Genomic DNA, 4607 nt, shown 5'->3' on the forward strand with positions numbered 1-4607 from the left:
GAACATAGGCATTGGAATTTGTAGTTGTCAAATTTTTCATGTCCCACGTGGAATTTGCTAGTCAAATTTACATATACCTTGGACATGTTCTTATTCAAAAGTAAAGCATTATCACAAGATCTCCGAAAGAATTGAATCTGGAAGAGGAGATCCATTTCGATAAGGGCAAAAGGAAATTGATAAAACATGAACATCCTAATTTGAGATATTCGGTAAGAAGGAAGTACTTGGCTAATGAACATTGTCAGCTTGAGAAATTTTTTTTTAAATATTTGAGAGTTTGGGACTAAAAATATTGGTTTCAAGAATTAAGAGCCCGGCTTGAATTTAGCTACTTAAATATTTTCATTTCACCATTCTTCTTTGTTCCACTGAAAAAAATTTAATTCTATTCTTTTTATATTGTAGGATATTAAAACTTAGTATCTGATGGCGTATTTTGGAGATTCGAAATGGAATACATCATTTTCAAGTAATTTTATTCGTTGTTTCCTTGTTTTTCTAAGCATTTGACGGCTATGTTTTGTATTTAATCAGTCTTCTATTATGTCAGCTATAAGTTATAAAATCACACTTTTATTTAGTATGTCGTTACTTGAAATTTTACACCATGTTAAAGTGGTGCATCAGGGTAGCATTTCCTCCAGCTCCGCCCCTGTCGGTAACAGCATTCGGAGACCGAGGGCTCCAGCCCTAGACCATAGGGTAGCTTCCTCCTTGATGCGCGAGATGGGTTGGTGGCAGAGGGGATGGTGCCATCGAAGACCCACGTGTTCCTTTGCTTCCAAATCATCTAGGGGATCAGAAGCGCGGCAGAGTCAAGCGCCGCGGCTTGGGGGTGGAGTGCTTGGCGATTTCCCACCAACTATCGAGGGTTGCGTCAGGCTCAGGGGGTGGCACGTCAATCGCAGCCAGGAGAAGATATCGTGCCAGACTTGACATGCAAAGGGCCAGCTGACAAGGAGATGTGAGATGGTTTCCATGGCCTGGTCGATAGGAGGCATTTGGGGTGATGTTGCAGTCTGCATTCCAGCAGCGATCTTTATTGGCCAACCAGTGGAAGAACTTGACGCGAGGAGGCGCCCAGATCTTCCAGATCAGTTTTCAGGCATCGCATGCAGTTGAACCGTGGAAGGTGGTGCTGTAGCAGGAACTAGCAGTGTAAATGCTGTCGGTGCTCCTTTTCCAGGTGTCCACAAAGCTTTTGACTCCCGTCTCTTGGGATGCTATGACTGCTATTTTACTTGCCGGAGGCATCCCTTTGCTTTGGGATCGCTGGATCAACCTCATAAACAACACTACAAACTCTGCTATTCTGCTAAATGGGAAACCTGGCCCGTGGATTCCTTGACGGCGTGGGCTAAGACAAGGAGACCCTCTGTCACCCTTCCTTTTCATTGTGGTCGTTGATGTGCTCCAACGCTTGATCATCCATGCCTCTGAATATGGCATGCTCACTCATCCTCTCAATAACTCTTTGTCGTGTTCGTTCCTTCAATATGCTGACGACACGTTGATAGTTCTTCCAGTGGTTGCGGAACAACTTCATCACCTAAAACGGCTGCTCTTACAATTTTCTGAGGCCACCGGGCTCTATAAATTTCCACAAAAGCACTTTCTTTCCAATTCACGTCGCCCCGACTACCTCTCATAGCCTTGCTGAGATCTTAGGATGTCCTGTGGCCGGTTTCCCTCAATCTTACCTAGTTTGCCACTCTCAAGTTCCAAACTAAACATTTCTGCTTTCTTTTTCATCATTGATAAAATTGATTGCGGGTTGGCGGGGTGTTCTGCTTACATTGGCCGGTAGGGCCATCCTCGTCCGTGCGGCTCTTCGTGCCCTTCCTATATATGCTATGAGTGCGCTGCTGCTGCCAGTTGGGACGCTCCAGAAAATTGGCAAACGTTGTTGTGCATTTTTCTGGTCTTGGCAAGACACCACTACGGGCGGACAATGCGAAGTAGCGTGGGACCTGTATGTGCTCTGTTTTCGAATGGGGTCCATATGAATGTGTGCCTTCTCCTCAGACACCTTTCCAAACTTCATGACTCTGGCTCCATGCCTGCTCCAAACTACATCGTTAGCAAGTATAGATGGTCGCCTATTTATGAATGGGGTACGTTGGGCAATGCCACCACGCCGGTTTGGTGCGATATTTTCAAAAGCCTGAATTTCTTCCGGTCCATCACCTTTGTTAAAATCAGCAATTGGGCTACCACCTCTTTCTGGAATGATCTTTGGCTACCCAACCACCAAACTACCCTTGTCTGCCAATTTCATGCTCTCTTTTCACACTCCAACAGACAGTCTGCCACCATTGCTTGGGTGTGTGCTTCTTCGGAGCTGAACCTCGATCTTACCCCTAGATTATCCCATGCGACGAATAGTGATCTGGCTACATTACGTAGTACTATGGCTTCAGTTAACTTGAATTCGCTGGTTCCGGACAACATGGTGAGCAGGCGAGAGGGAAAGACCCTTCTGACAAAATTAGCATATAAAGTGATCTGGCATGACCGACCAGCCGACTACAATATGTAAGAACTATGCGTCGAACAAACGCATAATCTTCATTTGGCTACACAAATATCATGTTTAAACCAACGAGAGGAGACTTTGTAGATCAATCGCTACCTATGATGCTTGCCTGCGGCGCCTGCGATAGCATTGCACACCTTCTCCTTGGCTGTGCCTTGCTTTGACCTCTCTGGGACGAGCTTGACAACCTATATGATGGCACGCCTAGCAGCCTCGGTGACGACTAGATGCGGGCTCTGATGGACAAAGTTCGCTCTACCATTCCAATTCTCTTGAACACCTGGAAGCGTTGTAATGCTATGATTTTTCGGAATGAGACTCTTCACCCACCACATTGCTATAGGGTTGTGGCTGATAACCTGGCGCTATGGGCGCACAGATGCAAGAATATCCAACGACAAGCTCTACACCGGGACTACACCGGGACTGGGGCTCTATGTTGTTGTCGCACCGACGAATAAAAAAAAACTCGCTCAAATTGGACCTTAAATTCTTTCCTGGTCCGAGGTCAAATGATGCATCTTTGTGGGTTTCGATTTCTTCAATATCAATCTGAAACCTTATTTCCTCATGATCTATGATGAGCCTATATTAGAACTGGATTTGGTACTATAAGTTACATGTTGAGATGCTCTAGTTTGCTATTTTGTATTGTAACTTATCATGTATCTGTGTGACCCATACAAAACCCATACAAACAATATGCAACAGTGGATCAAACATTCAAACTTTTTGTGAGCATCCAAAGTTTTTTTATTACAAATGTTCAACAAAAGTATAAGGTTTATGTCTGGTGGGTGTATTATGTCCATCTCCAGTCTCATGGATTGACATCAATATTTAGAAAATGGATGCGTTTTGCAATCACTTGAGATGGAATTCGCCATGGAAGAGATCACATAGCTTTTGTATGTTATATCTTGCCTTAGTGATATTATATAGAGTTAAATAATTTTTGTATCAAAATAGCTGGAATAGCTCAGTTGGCTAGAGCGTGTGGCTGTTAACCACAAGGTCGGAGGTTCAAGCCCTCCTTCCAGCGAAATCTATTTATTTTGAATGAACAAAACGGTACCTGGAGATTTTAGTACGTATTGAATAGTTGGTACAGCCACTAAAGTGTTGTTGCTTTTGCCATTCAAATTTGACTACATAGAACTAGGACCCTTCTGTATGGAATTTCTGGATCTAGCCAAAACAAACTTTTCTGCATCTAAGGACCATACTGCAGTTCAGTTAGTCCAATCCTTACCATGTTTCGCCTGTGTATATGCAAAATACATTTTTGTAATATTTATGGTTGAAGAGAAGGGTTGGGCGACGCTAACTACAGTGTCAAGATGCTTGCATTGTCTTTTAACTTACTATACATGTTACAATACTAGTTATGTTGGGGACGTAGCAGAAATTCAAAAATTTTCCCTACGAATCACCAAGATCTATCTATGGAGAGACCAGCAACGAGTAGAAAGAGAGTGCATCTACATACCCTTGTAGATCGCTAAGCGGAAGCGTTCAAGTGAACGGGGTTGATGGAGTCGTACTCGTCATGATTCAGATCACCGATGATCCTAGTGCCGAACGGACGGCACCTCCGCGTTCAACACACGTACAGCTCGACGATGTCTCCCACGCCTTGATCCAGCAAGGAGAGAGGGAGAGGTTGAGGAAGACTCCATCCAGCAGCAGCACAACGGCGTGGTGGTGATGGAGGAGCGTGGCAATCCTGCAGGGCTTCGCCAAGCACCTACGAGAGAGGAGAAGGTGTCACGGGAGGGAGGGAGGCGCCAAGGGCTCAGGTATGGATGCCCTCCCTCCCCTCCACTATATATAGGGGCAGGGGAGAGGGGGGAGGCGCAGCCTTGCCCCTTCCTCCAAGGAAAGGGTGCGGCTAAGAGGGGGGGAGGAGTCCATCCTCCCCAAGGCACCTCGGAGGTGCCTTCCCCCTTTAGGACTCTCCCCTTTTTCCTATATCTTGGCGCATGGGCCTCTAGGGGCTGGTGCCCTTGGCCCATGTAGGCCAAGGCGCACCCCCTACAGCCCATGTGGCCCCCCGGGGCAGGTGGCC

The 4607-nt window shown here is 45.8% G+C and overlaps 1 non-coding gene across 1 annotated transcript; it reads left to right on the plus strand.

Annotated features, from left to right (window-relative positions):
• The first annotated feature begins 3507 nt into the window (after positions 1-3507).
• On the plus strand, positions 3508-3581 carry TRNAN-GUU. The gene has a single exon. It is a non-coding gene; the product is annotated as a tRNA-Asn (tRNA).
• Positions 3582-4607: the final 1026 nt, after the last annotated feature.

Source organism: Triticum dicoccoides, chromosome 5B, assembly GCF_002162155.2.
Source record: "Triticum dicoccoides isolate Atlit2015 ecotype Zavitan chromosome 5B, WEW_v2.0, whole genome shotgun sequence".
In the NCBI taxonomy this organism is placed as follows: domain Eukaryota; kingdom Viridiplantae; phylum Streptophyta; class Magnoliopsida; order Poales; family Poaceae; genus Triticum; species Triticum dicoccoides.